This window comes from Dendronephthya gigantea, unplaced genomic scaffold, assembly GCF_004324835.1.
Source record: "Dendronephthya gigantea isolate DGI-Jeju-01 unplaced genomic scaffold, DenGig_1.0 000135F, whole genome shotgun sequence".
NCBI classification, from domain to species: domain Eukaryota; kingdom Metazoa; phylum Cnidaria; class Anthozoa; order Malacalcyonacea; family Nephtheidae; genus Dendronephthya; species Dendronephthya gigantea.
The window spans coordinates 62,047-80,377 of record NW_021163145.1 but is presented as its reverse complement, the minus strand read 5'-3'; the positions used below and the strand labels follow the sequence as shown (position 1 = coordinate 80,377).

General features: G+C 36.9%; 1 protein-coding gene across 4 annotated transcripts in view; it reads left to right on the top strand.

Annotated features, from left to right (window-relative positions):
* LOC114536397 (copper homeostasis protein cutC homolog) overlaps positions 1-17,615 on the top strand; it is a 29,786-nt gene extending 12,171 nt beyond the window's left edge. The window contains exons 7-8 of one of the 4 annotated variants that reach the window (XR_003688437.1): positions 1,199-1,226; positions 4,073-4,716. The gene's annotated coding sequence lies outside the window, so the exon portion shown is untranslated. Of the gene's footprint in view, positions 1-1,198; positions 1,366-3,067; positions 3,483-4,072; positions 4,717-16,433 lie in introns of those variants that run through there. The other 3 variants (XR_003688436.1, XM_028557755.1, XM_028557754.1) reach the window with 3 other exon arrangements.
* The last annotated feature ends 716 nt before the right edge of the window (positions 17,616-18,331 follow it).

The following is an 18,331-nucleotide window of genomic DNA, read 5'->3' as shown; positions in this document are numbered from 1 at the left end:
TGCAACAATCTAATCGTTTGGAATTATACTTTCGTGCTAGCGTGTTGAGGTTTTTAAAAGAGCATCATCGCCAAATGTTTTCCGTTTTTCTTTCATCAACTGAATAACTGCCATAGCATCTACAATCAGTGCATTGTTGTTAAATGCACAAACATTGACTTCTGGATTTCCAGATTCATTTTCCAATACTTCAGCAAGTTTAGACTTGGGCCAACTTGGCAGTTGTCACAAGTCCTCACACGTTTTCATAAGCAAAAAGTTTGAAATTTGTTCTGTTTCAACTTCGTTAAGATGTCTGGGTCTTCGCTCAACAAATTCGTTTTTAGTGGATTGATTATAATAAGATAAAGGCGTTGGTAATTAACTTTGTCAAAAAACTGAGATGTTGTAAATTTATAGTTTTCTTGAGAAAGCGTGTGTATTATAAAAGTAGTTAATATAAAACAAAGGTTATGCTGGAAAGGAATTGTGTAGTAATTGTTTTATATAACTTGACTAGAAACAAAACGCTCGTGGATGATTTTGATGCGTGTAAGCAAAATTGGCGGTTGTTTTTCCGATTAATTGTTGTCTAAGTCTTCTTTGACTAACTTAGTTTTGAAAAACTATGAAAATTTGCGAAAAACCTCGTAAAACTCCACTGAAAGCTTCCTTGTTGAAACCTGCTTGCACAGCAAAAATGCCGGAGCTTCATGTAAATACCGGTATAAAACTGCTGAATCTGCTATATATGTCGTAAATTACACCAAGTATCCTAGACATTTCCTGAATCAAAATGGCGTCGCTGTATTGCAAAACATGCAAATTCACTGATTTTTCGAAGATGAAATGCTCGAAAACTGCAGGTTTGTGCAGGTGAAAACAAGTGAATTTAGACTTTCTATAATTTATCCTAATTTTCTATCGTGTTTTCAAGTAGTGCCCGAAGGGGGGCAACGAAACTGAACGATAATCGGCCACAGAATACGGCCTAATAGAAGCTATTAAAGCAAAGCATAAGCACAATAATGCCCTGGTAACCAGGCCTCGTGCAAGAGCCCTCTGAGCTCATAACATAACTGGATGAACTGTCAATAATAATGTTATTCACTACTTTTAATATAAAAAATATACAAAACAATTTAATTCATTGATTAATGCTATATTGTATGTTGATGACGCAAAAATAGACCTAAAGACATCTATTTTCTTTCTGCAGGCTGCAACACGGATTATCATAATGCCAGGTATGTTGCACGGTGCACGTATACTCATTGTGCCCTGAGTATTGTCAGGATTAGCCAAACAGCATCTAGAATTGATGACGTTCAATCCCGAAAATACTATAGGAAACATGTGCTCAACCTCAAGAAAACTAGAGTTTTCATTGACGGGGCCTGCATGATAGATAGGAAAATATATATATATATTTTCCCACTAAACTGCATGTTTAGAATAATTGTCCTACGTTCTGATATACCTTGCACAGCCCTAGTGCTAGCTACTTTTTAGTTCTGAAATGCATTTCTTGACCACAGCTGGTGAGAAATTTATTTCCACTCAAATAAAGAACTTGATTTTCAGTGTTTTACGTTGGATCTTTCCTCTGATTAATACAGAACTTCCTCGTTAATCAGTAATAACAATGTCACACTCATTTCAAAGAGTGTGATTGCATGTGAGTGAGCTTTTTGAATAGGCCTACAGCTGTCAGTCATTGAATAGCCCATTTTACAAAAGCAGACATTTTTTCCTAAAAGAAAAAATGGAAAAGCGGATAACAGCTTCCGATGGTTTACGAATATTCGAGTACTCGGCGATGAAGACGATGACATAAAGGATTTTGCTTCGAAAATTGTTTAATTAAAAACTATATAAAATAGTGAAAAAAAACTTCTATCAAACTCGGACTTCCATTTAGGTTAAAAGGTTTATTTATCATGAAGGGATAAAGATGCACCTTTGGTGCATATACCTCTCTAGCCCAGATACAGGTTAATCTAGGTATAGCTTAAAATCCTAGGATCACTCCATAAACAACGTTTACCACTCATCGATATTCATGCAGGTATTCATTTAATATAGCATTTGCTTCTGTTTCCGCTTTTTAATTTTAATTTAACTTTGCTATAAAACTCACGTAAAACATAAAGTGGAGCAAACGGTTTGTTTACAAATTTGAAATTCTATATCCTTTTTGAAATAGCAAGACAGGTTTTACGACTATTTAGGTTCGTTACGCTTCTAAATGAGTATGAACTGGTTAGAAAAATGAAAAGCATGCAAAGTTTAAGCATATTGTGAGCAGAACCTATGCTATGAAAAAGTGGGAATAAATTAATTTATATATACAGGGAAAACAATTGAAGAAGGAAAGGCTTTATCCCAAATTAAGGAATTAATTCAGTTAAGGAATTTGAACAATCATTTCACGTACGCAACGGTCATTCACGCACTCTAAATTACTATATCATTTGCTTCTTATTGCCACAAAGTGTATTAATTATGTGTAGTGCTGAGTGCAAATATTTAAATTACTTGCCCTGTATACCACCACCCTGCGAGTGTCTTATTAACTATAAGTCTGAATTATAAACATGCTTACTTTAATTGTGGATGTCACCGTTTTATTTAGAAACTATTACGTTTTATAGCTTGAATCATCTGTAGAGAAAGGATAACATGTGTATTATGTTGTTCAGAAAAAGCTATGCAGAGATTGATTTGCATGTTTATGCTAATAATTGTGATCACTTAACTATTTAGTGCCAAAGATAGTAATTCTACAACTTGTCAGTTAAATCAAACCCATAAAAATTATTTAATTCATTAAAATGCAGCGAATTATCCAGAGATTTACAGTGCAAACAATATGCAAAACTAAATTTGTAATAAAAAATTCTCAGGCTGTTTTTGGCTCTCATGATAACACATTAACATAGCTTTTCGTACAGATTTTCGCTATTATCTTTGTTTTCCGGCTAGTTATTTTTACTCAGTGAAGCATACGCCTTGACGTCGCCGTAAGGATCGCTGTGAAGCTGTTTGTGATCATCAGTTATCAAACTCTGATAATTTCCATCAATAGGTTCCCTTTTTCCATGGTCCAGTTCTTCATACAGGCCATCAGGTTTGGGAGCATCTGAGGACTTTCTGGATGGTTTCGTGACAACTTCTATGTCTTCCACGTCTGCTTCAAAAGCAGCATTTTTGATGTCAGGAATGTCTTCAGTATTTTTCTCTTTTCTTTTTCGTCGATAAAAGACGGATACGACTATAACTACAACAACCACGCCAACCACCACACCAACAATAACGCCGATGTTACTGACTGATAAAGATTCTTCATTGGATGAACCTGGATCAAGTACACAAAAAATTGGAATTATGAATTTAGTTAAAATGTTTACACGCTTTCCCGATCAAACCCGAGGTTACGCAATAACTATGATATATAAAACATTTAAATGATACTTATGATAGTTATAAAATCAACGATTGAATTCATGCATAGGGTTGGATTCTGTTCATGATTTGGTGTGTTGTCCTGGCATAAAATTAAATATATTGCTAGATTTGTAAGCTTTTACGTGCGTACACGTACGTGCAAAAAACGCAACAGGAAAGGGCTGGGCTGCTTTCGAATCAATTGGCGAATTTGTGACACAAAGATTTTTACCAATACGACCTCATCAAAAAACGCACAGAATTTTTTTGTAAAAATTGTGTACAGCTTCGTTCAATTGTAAAATGAAGAAATGGTTTGTGTTTGTGGTTTTATTCAATTAAAATTCAAACCGCGGAGGTGCCACTTTTAGGATGCCTCTTTATAGTTTTTAGCCTCCTCTGCAGGCATCTCTTATGTATTTATATTACGCTTTATAACTATTTGTCTTAGGTTAACTGTGTCGGGGAGCGAGAAAAATGTGTGCGAGAGATGGGGGTTCTGCCCCACTCTGACTTTTTTCTCAATTTCTTTCAATTCCAATTATAATTTCCATGTATTATTTCCATTTTCCGAAAATAATAAATCACTAAAGAGTATTTAAAGAAAAAATACACATAATAAATAAGATTTTTACGGAATTTTCAGAACCGAAAACTTTTAACCTCGAAGATGTTGTGACTTTGGGGGTGGAATATAATAAGAAGTAAAAGAAGTACAAAATCCCCATAGTTCTTTATGATCTGAGATCAAGGATGTTCAAAGTGCAACAAATGCGATGAATCCGTTCTACAATGACATAATCTACCTAAGTTCCAAAAACTGGTCAGAGAAGAAAAAAAGGATCTTCTCGACAAAGGGAGAAAAAGGGTTAAGACCAAGTTTTCTATCACAGGAACTTACTCGGGAGAAAAGGGAGAATACCTGGGCTTCAAAGTCCTAAAATACCTTGGCGACGTGGAGGAAACATCCCCTGAAGATGATTGGTAAAGTTTATTTTCAATATTTTGAACTTAAACATAAATTCTCCAATGTCCAATCGCCGTCGTGCTTTCACCATCTTCCATAACCACTATCTTATCGCCGTTAGCCGACAGTGCAACTTTATTAACTATTTCCGTGTACACCGTATGTTTCCTACTCCTGAATATGTTCATGGATTTGTTAACATCTTTTGAGGAGTTTGCAGACGTTCTTTGAAATACAAACTTTCTGTCTTAGCCAATCGGGGCGTCAGCGCTATGGTGTAAACTGCATGTAAAGACGCTGAAAATAATGCTTCGCAATTTTTTTAAAATTTATTACACTTTTTGTATCAGATTTGAAAACATTATCACATATTATTATTACAAGTAAGAATTTCGTTAACATTGTGGAAGTTAATTTTGTAATTTGTATGAGTGTTTTCGTATTATTAAGTGTGACATTCTCGAAGAGTTGGCCGCTACTCATCGACTAAGATCATAGGATCTGCGGCGAGTGGACTGCGTTATTCGTGCTTTTGGTGAATTACTTGTGAACAATATATTCGTTGGGACTTTGTAATAAATATAGCTGGGCATCGTGTTTATAAATTTGGAATTTTTGCTCAATTTATTTTGATATTTGCTGGTGCTTGGCCATTACTAGTACATCTGTGCTCGTTTTTCGGTTGCCGCGTGCAACGTGATTCGACTTTCATTTGTTGATTACCAGTCGGCGCGCGTTAATTAGAAACACCTGGAATAGGCTGCCATTGAGATCTTCGCTGGAACTAATGTACGAATTTCAGGTGACGGGCATAAGTACCTTGGAGGATATCTTGGATCGAATGACGGAAAAGATAAGTATATTAGTTGTTTAGTCAGTAAACGGTGCCAACAACATCACGTTTTTAGTGATATTGCCAAATTCCAACCCCAAGCAGCATACACGGTGTTTGTCTCTGGTTTTCGGCACAGATTTACTTACCACATTCGTGCCGTTCTAGGTATCAAGACCACGATGCAGCTTGTTCACGACACAATCAACTTGAAGCTTCTTCCCGCGCTCCTCGATAACCGTAGCTTGTCCATCCATTAGCGACAATTGGTTTCGCTTCCAGCTCGTATGGGAGGTCTTGGTATTCCGATCTTTAACGACATCTGTGATAAAGAGCATTTGAACTCCACAACCATTTGTCATGTTTTCTCAAGTAGAATCATCGATCATGGTACACCATCAGCAGAACATGGAGATTCCATCTACGATCTTCGTCGCGAGATTTCAAAACAACTTCAAGCTAGGAACTCGTTGCTGCTACAGAACTAGAGATCGAGCATAATTGAAGAGCAGATTCGAGCAAATGACCTTGCCTAGTTGAAATGATCCTCAGCTTGGCTAACAGCTCTTCCACTTGGTGATGAGGGCTACATCTTGACCAAGCGTGAGTTATTTGATGCAATCTACATGCGTTATCGATGCCCTTTGAAACGGCTTCCATTTTTCTGCGCCTGTGGAAAATCGTTCATGGTGGACCATTCCCTGTCGTGCCTGAAGGGAGGCTTTATCCATCGAAGACATAATGAGATCCGTGATCCACTTGTGATCCGTGATCTCGTGTCCATGACAAAGAATTTGGACAACTTTGGATTCCGTTATGTTTTCCCGGGTTCCGGGTGTAATTCATAATCTCCAGAATGTCCGGTGGAATTGCGAAAGTTTGTTCGTTTAGTTTTGTAGTTTCAAAGCAATGTTCGTCATCTAATAATGTTAACAGGTGACGCGGACCAAGTTGTCAAGGAAAAAATGTCAAGTTTTTGACTAACGGATTTTTGACAAAATGTCAAGTTTTTGACTACTGTAAAAATTTTGATTCAGGCGACCAAAATACAGCGAGATAGAGTAAAGTGCCGAAGATATAGCTAAGAGAAGTTGGTAATTACACACTGCCGACTGTGATACAAAAAGTGTAAAAGTATTTGCTAGTTCGCATGGCAATATTTTCCCTTCTACATGACATTTTGCAGCCAAACTTGGCAATTTTACTAATTTCAGTACGCTCTTTTTAGCAGTGGTGATTCTTTCCCCTTTTTGTTACCTAAGTCAGAAGTTGACAATTATGCAAATGTCCATTGGCATTGATTGAATTTCGTATGAATCTGATTTGTTTCCTTTAGACTTTGTAAATTGAGATTTATTACATACTTAATTTTAGTATAAAATACCTAATTTTAGTATATAATAATTCATCAGTAATTGTCCCCCAATATGCTGGAAATTAAGTCATAGCCACTTAAAAGTACGGAAAATCTCTGCAGAACCCCCACAATCACCCCATATTTGAATTACCAATTTCCATGCAGTTAGGACCATTTTTATCATGACACCCCCCCTCTCCTTGTGATGATATGCGCAGTAATAAGAAAATTCTTTAAATCAACTAGGTGAGGATACGTGCAGATGCCGCCATCTCGCTTGTTTTGCGCATTGCTCAGTACGTTGCGAAGTGCTTGATGGCTATATTCCGTGAAGTTTCTAAGGAAAAACTATTTTTTCATATTTTTTGAAATCTCCTTCACCCTGCGTTTGAAATATGTAATCAGGAAATAAACATCGTACAATAAGCTTCTACAAACTATTTTCCACGGGCACTAAAAATCAGAAAGAATCCACAGTTTTCGACATTTTGTCGAATTTTCGACAAAGCTTCGCACAATCGTTCGTGTTGTTACTGATTACCTGCTTAAATAGCAAAGAAAGACGAGATTTCATTGGTTAATCATGTCATGGAACAGTATAGGCCAACGAAATCTCGGATTGAGTAGAAAAGTTATAATGCAACAAGACAGAGAGGGGACATTGAAAACAGTCCAGGGAATCATACACTTATGGATTGTGGTGAATTCTCTCCAGGGTAAATTATAATTGACACTGTAATAGTTCGTTTCAATATTTAATCTTTGCTTTTTTGGGACGCGAAGTTAGAGAGAATGCACGGGTTTATCAAGCATGCAGCCGGAAATAAATCATCCACGTGTGTACGTTGGCTATTTAACAACGCATTAGATTCCCTGAGTGTTAAAGTGGTCTTTATACAAATTTCTTGGGAACACTCAAGGTGCCTTTTCTATTGCCCCAAGAAAGAGAATCTGGTCTCACGGTAATTGTTTTAGAGCCCTGAAGCCTTGGACGCGCTACTTTTCTCTCGATATATATTGCAATCATTCGTTGTTTAGGTTAATTCGTCATAATAAGCAGGTGTATAGCAAAGCAAATGCATATCAGGGTTATCTATTTATTATTCACTGCTTTTACAAGCTATAGCAACTCTTTATTTTGAAAGAAGAAACTAAATTAGCTTATTGTTTTGACGAATTTAACTCGCAGGTGCACAAAAACGCTTTTCTAATGGCGCTATTAAACGATCAAATTTTCAATGAGAAATTCCTCCCTTTACTCTATACAAGCAAGTGGATGAGTTGTAAATGTGTTTTAACACAGTCATTGTGTTTTCCATGATGTGTTTTAACAGCATTTTGTTAAAAGAAAATTGCCGATCTTATAGTTAACATATTAGTTCGTCACCTGCCAACCTCGGTATAGTATGATAAGGTTGTTGACAAATTCCAGATATCTGATTGGCAGAAACATACATGTGTATAACCGATTATTGTAAATAAAAGAACTTCAGTCTTTGCCATTGGCAGATCTAGGGGTGTGCAGAATAAATTACTACTGCTTAAAATCGGAATCGCATTGCCATTGGTAGGTTTTAATGTAAAAATATTCTTTTCAAAACGATAACCAATAGCGTTGTTATTAAGGTGTTTTGAATTTAAAATGAAGCTGTGTAATTTATTCTGCACACCCCTAGATCCGCCACTGGTCTTTGCATACGGGAAATGTCTGCAAACACCATCTGCTAATATTTATTCCACAGAAGAAAGTGCTGTAAAACTGCCAGTGTTCAAAATTGTAAGTATAAAGTATAGTCCAACAGTTGGACAGTAATCTGTTTACAATCGTCATAACGAATGAATCTCCAGCAAAAAAACAATAAGGTTATAAATTTATTATTATCTTTAATATCATTTTAACCTGCTCATGTATATTTGTGTGTTTGAGCTTTAATCGTTGTATATGCCTGTGATGTGTTTATTTTATCAATATATGTGTATACCCTTCACATTCATGACATTTGACATGTGTAATAAGTGCTTGTTTGCCTGTTTACACTTGCGATTTTTGCTGGGATTTTCATCTTTTTATAGATGTGAACGAGTAAAACGCGTGTGAACCTTTGCATGCATAAGCCCAGTTTTACCCGATATTCCACGACGCATGAGATGACTTTGAGATATTGAAATAGTTCTTTATGGAACAAAACGACCACATGCTTTTAGTGATGACTACGCCACTGCATGCATGATCGTGTTATACTTATAATATTATAAATGATTGGCATTTCATATCTCATTTTAAGCTTTGTTTAATCTCGCCTAACCGCGGGATCATGTAAACAGCCCCTACAGCTAAATGGTATAAGATAATATGAGATAAACTTGTGGGTAGCACCTTACTGTAATTTGGAAAGCTATGTCACTCGTATTACTGTAATTCTTTGCCGTGCCACTGCACTGTCATAATGAAGAACGAACGTTCGACAACAGTACAGTTATAGTCTGTAGCTATACTGCATACACAGCTGTCATAAAATAACTATATAATCTCGTTTGTTGTGAACGCGCTAATCGGCTTTCCTAAAACTTCCTCCTTATTTTTCCTACGTCCTGCTAACAAAAAGCGTACTTAAAAGTCCATATGGCTAACAAAACTGTAATCAAACACACTTCCTTCCCAAAACTTTTTTTTCACTTGTCATGCAGTCTTACTCTTAGGAACCGGCCTGGTTATTTATGTACGGACCTGCTTTGATACGGACCGCAAAAAGGAAAGAGAATTCATTTCTAATTTAGAAATATATAAACTATACCACAATGGCAGACATGTGAATTGTGGTAACAGCATCGTCGCTATTGCCAACGTACTGTACGGGCCCACGAGTTATTGCAGTCAGGTTGTCGTCGCGGTCAATCAGTTTTATGGATGCATACTATTCAAAGCCTAGCTCTGACAAAATGATTTTTATATCTAAACATATTTTGCATGTGCGTGGATGTTTTTTTCAAAAGCTAAACGGGTGACGAGTAGTGACACCCCCCACTTTAGAGACGGAAGTAATTAGTATGCAAAGGCCTGCTGAAAGTAATTAGTATGCAAAGACCTGCTGAAAATAATTAGTATGCAAAGGCCTGCTGAAAGTAATTAGTATGCAAAGACCTGGTGAAAGTAATTAGTATGCAAAGACCTGGTGAAAGTAATTAGTATGCAAAGACCTGCTGAAAGTAATTTGTATGCAAAGGCCTGCTGAACGTAATTAGTATGCAAAGGCCTGCTGCGGTCATGTGTTCCTGGCGTGATTATTGCCTTGCTCCTTTAAGACATTAATTAATTATTCAACCCGACTTAGATCCGACTATCGTTCCCACTCTTTTAGGAGTTTATTATGTGTTGATAACAAGTTTAAGTTAATCTATTTTTGTCGCAAACAACGCAATTTTTTTCGCGTCTATTCTTGTTACCATAAATATAATTGAAATAAGTAATGGCACTAATATTTATTACCTTAAAATATAAGATGTTGGTTTGGGCAATATGCTTTTTCATGTTTACAGTCATTAAATTTCGGTGGAGTTGAATGTGATTTAGTTGACCTGAGGCTATAAATAATTGAAATCGTTCGAATAACAGTACCTTGTTTAAGTCATCCAAGTTGCCAGTTTTACTTCGTCCAATTTGATTATCCCTTTCAACCGATTTTCTCAAAGCGACAAAGTTTTTTTAAACGGGAATTTCATTTAGCACATGGCATAGGACAATGACAAGGGTCATTAAGGCGGGCATGTTCTTGCGGCATGATTTGGCGGCAGAGTTCAGGCGAAACGACGCATTGTATGGGAATTTCAGCGTGGCTTTCTCTTCATTCGTTAACTGTTTTCAGTACGAGTAATTCCGTTAGCATCCTGTTGGCAAATTAATATTGCAATCGTTTTGCGATTTCTCTGACAAAATTTGTGAATATCCTTAAAATATTCACAAATTTTGTCAGAGAAATCGCAAAACGATTGCAATATTAATTTGCCAACAGGATGCTAACGGAATTACTCGTACTGAAAACTCTCAATCTGTAATCTATCTCAATCTGTAAGTGAAAATGTTTGCTTTTGTTTTAACGTTTTTTCTTTCAAAAAGGTACTTGATTTCGTGTGCCTTGTACTCAAGTTTTTGATTTTTTTTATTTATCGATCCTTGAAATAATTCCTGAGTGCGAGACCGAAGCTGCCCTTAATATATTCCAGGAAACATTTGAGCTAACTGATGAGACCAGGGGCCGGTTGTTCAAAAGCAGGTTAGCTTAGCCCTTGCATGGTAAAGGAAGTCTTTACATCAATATTTTTAATCGCTTGTTCACAAAGTTGAATATCTTTTTCCATAAATATTTTCTGAACTGACAAAAGCCATTTTTGTAACGATTTTAAAACGAACAGCGGCACTTAAACCAAAACAGTGGATTAAAATTTATCCCAGGGTTTTCGCTAACCCAGCTTTGAACAATTGGCCAGTGTTCTCCATGTAATTTATGTCAGTGGGGTGACAGATTAGAGTTACCAAGTATGCGTGGGTTGAACGGGGGAAGGGAAGTCAGTACGTTTGAGAAAATTCTAAAAAGCATCCGGCCAACCTGAAACTTTTCACTCGGATGAAGTACGAAGTTTACCAACAGGAAATTTCAAACCTTTCTAAAAGAAAAAAGCTTTTCAAACCAACCTCATGAAGAATTAAATGTTGCATGATTGGCGTGTTTAAACAAAGTTTATGTATGTAGCTATATGTATGTATCTAGCAAACAGTACATTATATTATAAAGTACCAAATTACAAAACTAAATTTGAATACAAACGTTCTATTTTAGATGGGGGTTGAAACGCTGGAAATAGTTGCATTAAAACAGATATAGATTTGCGTTTGTAACATTTATTCATCTAACGATTGATTACAGCAATAAATTGCAATACATCAAAATCTCATTACGTATCGCTTCCTGTTTGTTTGCCATGGATTCTTCAACAAAGGCTCTATTAGTAAACCTTTTAAATCGTTTTTTTTTACTTTACTATTCATCTTTGAACTTGTAAGCGTTCAAAAGTCTTTTGATAAGAAACTTTCTCTTATCAATAGCGGCTTTTATTGCTTCTTCTGGATCAAAATCATCGTTTTCAACAAATGCATCATTTGTGTTCATTATTTTCTTATGTATCGGGTCTTTCTTAAGTTGTCTTATCTTACGTAGGATGTTCGAGAAAGCTTCCCCTTTGGCAGAGTGCTCATCTAAACCACTGTTTATAAGGCTTTCTTGCATTTCTTCGAAAGCTGTATTACTTCTTTGCTTTGCTTCTTGTATAAGCGGCATGCATGGATCCATCTTTTCTTCAGATTCTGAATCAATCAGACTCCTGACTGGAAGCGGTCGAGACATCGTGTCAGAGTTTCGGGCCAAAAGGCCACAAAAATAGCTCGCACAGCCGGCCACAGGATCCAACCTTGGCGAGATTATTCATGAGTTGGATGCATGGGGCTCCCATTGCCACCTTTGTTAAATGGCCGAGTTTCGGGCCACAAGGCCACGAAAATAGCCCGCTAAGGGCCTTCGGGCCATTTTCGCACAATAACCGATATGAAACAATGTCTGATATGAAATATCACACAATAACAGATATGAAACAGATATGGGTCGCATAAAAGGCCCTACAGGCCCGAAACTATGACATTTAACAGCGTGGCACTCACCCCCAGAGTCACACAATTTTGTGCAATAAGCAGATAAGCATGCAGATTGCTCATAACTGCTCGCGAGAGCATGCTTATCTGCTCATTGAGATGTTTTGATTGATAATAATTTAATGGGATGAGCAGATGAGCACATGCTCAAAACTGCTCATGAAGATTTGCTGATCGCGGTTAGTAAAGTGCATTGCTGTTTTAGGATTGAAAGTAATGTCGGTAATTAGTGCAATGAGCATATGAGCACATGCTCACAACTGCTCATGAGGATTCGCTCATCTGCTCATAAAACTGCGTTGCTGCTCAATAACCAGGTATTTCTACACTGCCCGTCCAAGGGAAATGAGCTGCCAATTTTGCGGAAGCCACTTTAGCCGCGGCTTCAATCTGCGCCAGCGGCGTAGCCAGAACGATAATTGGGGGGGTCCATATTCATATATTCGTGATACGCAGGATTAATTTCTTTTCAAATCAATTGTCTTTAGAGTCTGTTTACATGAATATATGAATATGGACCCCCCCCAATTATCGATGCTGGCGACGCCAGTGATCTGCGCAGACACGAACAGGAATACTGTTCACTACGAGAGCAAGAAAGAAACATGTCTCAAACAGACTCTGACAGCGAAGGTGGAGATTTCCAAGACGATGTCTCGATCGCTTCCAGTCATGAATCTGAAAGTTCGACAACGATTGATTCAGAATCTGAAGAAAAGATGGATCCATGGATGCCGCTTATAGAAGAAGCAAAGCAAGAAAGTAATAGAGCTTTCGGAGAAATGCAAGAAAGCCGTATAAACAGTGGTTCAGATGAGCACTCTGCTAAAGGGGAAAGTTTTCTCGAACATCATGCGTAAAATTCAGAAAGAATTAGAAAATATTTATTGGAAGCGCCTTTTGTGGAGACAACTATATAAGAAAATAATCGACATAAAAGATGCGTTTGTTGAAAACGATGATTATTGATAAGAAAAAGTTTCTTATTAACAGACTTTTGAACGATTGCAAGTTCGAAGATGAATAGTGAAATAAAGAAAGCAATTGTTAAAAAAAATAAATGTTAAAAACGCAAATCTATATCTGTTTTAATCCAACTGTTTCTTGCGTTCAAGCCCCATCTGAAATAGAACATTTGTACTCAAATTTAGTTTTGTAATTTGGTACTTTATATAGTGTGCTGTTTGCTGTGAAGTATTTCCACATTTTCCCGTAAGTATACGATTACATCTTTTGACGACTGATGCTTTCGTTTCATTCTGCGTTGTAAAGAACCGAATACATTACATAAACTTTATTTAGACACGATAATCATGCAACATTCAGTTCTTCATGAGGTTGGTTTGAAATGCCTTGTTCTTTTAGAAAGGTTTGAAATTTCCTGTTGGTAAACTTCGTACTTCATCCGAGTGAAAAGTTTCAGGTGTGCCAGATGATTTTTAGAATTTTCTCAAACGTACTGACTAGATTTCCCCCCGTCCTTGTTTTTATCGGTTCAACCCACGCATACTTGCTAAGTAGGTGTTAAAATGTATTTCTTCTTTTTAACGGTGAAAATGTATTTGTTGTTATTATTATACTTTGCTACCCGTCTCCAAGGCCAAACTGACATTTCATCGAGACATTTTCGTTTCTAATTGGTTAGCATGATTATGATCATGACCAGGGCACAGGTCTGGAGTGAGATCGAACACAAACCGTTTGCATATTCTTCACGAGTTATAGCATTGCCCTGATTTTCAAGGACGTCATTTTCTCCTTCGATTTCAATTTTCGCACGCAACAGTTTAACCCGTGCTTGCGCTTTGGTTTCGGTAGCTCTAATCTGTCACCGCATTGCCAGAAATTACATGCAAAACTGTCCTCATCAGTTAGCTCAAATGTTTCCTGGAATATATTAAGGGCAGCTTTGGTCTCGCACTCAGGAATCATTTCAAGGATCTATAAATAAAAAAATGAAAATCTTGAGCACAAGGCACACGAAAATCAAGTACGATTTTGAAAGAAAGAAACATTAAAACAAAAGCAAACATTTTCACTTACAGATCAAGATATCTTTGAAATATTCAAAAATCTCATAAAAAAATCGCAAAACGATTGGAACATTAATTTGCTAACAGGATGCTAACGGAATTACTCGTACTGAAAACAGTTAACGAATGAAGAGAAAGCCACGCTGAAGTTCCCATACAATGCGTCGTTTCGCCTGAGCTTTGCCGCCAAATCTTGCCGCTAGAACATGGCCGCTTTAATGACCCTTGTCATTGTGCTATACCATGTGCTATACAAAATTCCCGTTTGAAACCTTGCCGCTTGACCCTGAGAATATCGGTTGAAAGGGATAATCAAATTTGACGAAGTAAAACTGGCGACTAGTTGGATGGAAACCACGATTGTATTTAACTTGGATGGCAACCACGATTGATTTTATTCTGTAGCTGACCAAGTGAATTCGTCTTAAACAAGGTACTGTTATTCGAACGATTTCAATTAATTATAGCCTCAGGTGAAGTAAATCACATTCAACTCCACCAAGATTTAATGACTGTAAACATGGAAAAGCATATTGCCCAGACCTACATCTTATATTTTAAGGTAATAAATATTAGTGCCATTACTTATTTCAATTATATTTATAGTAACAAGAATAGACGCGAAAAAAATCGCGTTGTTTGCGACAGAAATAGATTAACTTAAAGTTGTTATCAACACATAATAAACTCCTGAAAGAGTGGAAACGAGAGTCGGATCTAAGTCGGGTTGAATAATTAATCCCCGAGCCGGTGGGAAGCACCGGGCGAGGGTACTAATTCCGCCTGGAGATTTTAATCACGCCCGGGAATGCAAATGCAAAATGAAAGTTGTCCGCCATTATGTCATGGACGTTGGGCGTTTTTGTAAGTTATGCGCATGCGTGAGTGTAAGACGAGTAAAAACTGGTAACTAGCAAACGTTTACAAACGTGCGATTGGCTAAATTAAAATTTGGGGTCACGTCAACATAACAGATATTTTGAATTATAAAACTTTTTTTAAATAATATTTTGATGGTCTTAAAAATATACAAAAAATTGACTCGTAAAATTGATTAAAATATAATGTAAAAGATGCCTTCGGATAGAAAAATTTTCATTCAAATGGATGGTTAAAAATCTACGATTTTGAAGAGTTTTTAAAGTGTTTTTGAACAGGTAAATGGGTAGATTTTGTATTTTAAAGCATACAAGTATTTTTTAAGTTTAATATGTGGATTTATCAACAAATGTATGACACCTCTTTGAATTTATTCGTCAATTTCGTTGAAATGATTTTGATTTGGAAAGTATTTATTTTTAAAGGTGAATTTGTTTAAACAGTAATTGAAATTTCGCTAAAAATTGTAGTATTTACAACTATTCCTAGAACAATTACGATTATAGTCGAATTTGATAGCTCGAGAGTCGACTTCATAATTGTACCATGATAGGATTTTACTTTACGACTTCGATCATTCCGCAGAAACGAGTATTATAGAATTTCAGTGATAGAAATATAAATTTATTGCTTCAGGCGAGGGGACTTTGCATGCAATGTATTTCTAGTTAGGGTTAAGGTCTAAAAGGAGCAAGGCAATTATTTCGCCAGGAATACATAACGATGCGGCCGGCCTTTGCATACTAATTACTTTCAGCAGTCCTTTGCATACTAATTGCTTCCGTCCCTGAAGGGGTGGGGGTATCACTACTGTGACGCCTCTTAATACACGGGTGTTTCTTATATATATATATATATATATATATATATATATATATATATATATATATATATATATATATATATATATATATAATATATATATATATATAATATATATATATATATATATATATATATATATATATATATATATATATATATATATATATATATATATATATATATAGTGTCTATACACGAAGAGTGCATGAAAACTCTTTTCCGCTATAGGCCTCGCAATTAACAGCCCACGAGGTGCAGGGACACTAGCGCATACAGTACCTTAAACGGGTGAAACATAAATTTGGCAGTAAAACTCTTACCAACTGACAGTGTGTTTTTAAAATATGTCTGCTGTGGCTTCCATTGAGTTTAGATTTATTCCAAGATTGCTTCTGTTGTTTTTTAAATTTTAGATCCTCTCTGACAAGCAGCCATGGGAGCTTATCGGAAGCTCGGGACGCTGGTTTTCGGTTTCATATTGTACGTTGCCGACGTCGGCTCCGACATCTACGTCGCAATTCAGTATTATAAAGAAGGTCTGATTGCCCCATTTATAACAACCGTTGTTTTCACAGCCCTTCCCGTGTTCATCGTCAATATCTTCGCGACGTACAGCCTAAAAAAAGGACACGTAACTTTGAAATTTGCCAGCTGCTTCGTTCACTTGGCCATGGTGCATCTGTTTATCGAGGAATTATACAGATGGAAAGAGGACAGCGAACATTCACACAACGGCAAACACTTTTCAAAATGCAAATGCGCGGATTGTGTAAACCGTTTTAAAAGTAGCTCTAAGGCAACATTAGACTCCACGTTAGTGCGTTATATGGAAGCATTCGCCGAATCGGCACCCCAGTGTTGTTTCCAAGTTATTGTGATGCGCAATAGTGGTGGTACACTTCCTTGGTACAGGATTGCTTCAATTTCCATATCATTCTTTTCCATTTTATGGAGCATTTATTTGCTCGAGAAAGCGTACTGGGTCAACCGAAGAGTCGAAATGGATTTGAGACCGGCAACTTACCCTAAAAAGTCGGCTTTTGTATTTGTTCTTTGGCAATTGCTTCTTTTGCTTGCAAGATGTCTCACAGTTGCTATACTACCGCCCAATTACTTTGTAATTATTTTCCTCATACTTATCCACTACATTGCCATTTTTCACCTGATGTATTGGTTTTTCCGTAACAGTTCATGTCGAACACGATGCATCGTCAGCGTTTCGAGCTTTGTTACATCGTATCCCTGGCATTTCCACCTTTCAACATCAGGCCTAGAAGTACCAAACAAGTGCTTCCATACAGAAGAAGACGTTGTCAAAATTAGGAAATTTATACGATATGCGCTGATTTTGGTGCCCTTTTTGTTTGCTCTCGAAGGCACCATCTTGATTCTCTTTTTCTCGGAATTACCGGAAACGAAGATGTATGATGCTTTAAAAATTTTGGGTGGAACCATTTTGCCAGCATACGTTATGTCCCTGATTTACTACCACTCACGTTGTCATCCCTTCACCAGAATTTCGCAAGTTAGGCCCATTGTCGTAAAACGCGGCATTATCAACGTTCAACCAATAAACGACGATGAATAGCCGGTATCGCGATTCTGTTGACGCCATCTGAGGCCGGTTTGTTTTTGAAAGCTGGGTAGAGCTATCTACCAGATAGTGATCTTTCCAACCTTTGTGAACGTGCTTGAAACAATGAAGGTGTAGATTTAGAGCTAACGGTTATGAGAAAGAACCCCCAATTTAAAATCTAAGGTTTAATCAAGGTTATGCTAAACAGCAGGCATGTTCCAGCGATGGTAGAAACCACTACCTTATTCTCTAGAGGGGGAGGTTTAATTGAGAGCACCGACCACCGAAAATTTTAAGATGTTCCGTAAGTTCAACTGTTTGAACTTACTGAACACAATACTATCGACCGCAATACTAAAGTATACTACAACAACGAGTACTTCGGCAGATAAAAAATCGCTCGAATAGACGTGTTTTTTGAGTTTACAAAGAGAGCAGGTTAATAATGAGTATACCGTATCCGGTATCTGGTGAATAGCTCTATCCAGCTTTCATACAACCGACCACCTACGTTGGGTAGTTCAACTGAATCCAGAAACCGACTGTAAAATATAGATTAAGTAATTCTTGTATATCGTTTTTTCTTCCGGTTGGAATAATTAAATTACTCATTTACTTCCTGTAAATCAGCCGGACGGAAAGCGGGCCACCATTAGGAGGACCGTGTATAGTTCGCTCAATGCCAATGGCTCGCACATATTGCTTGAAATTTTGGCGATAAAGTAGAGAAAAATT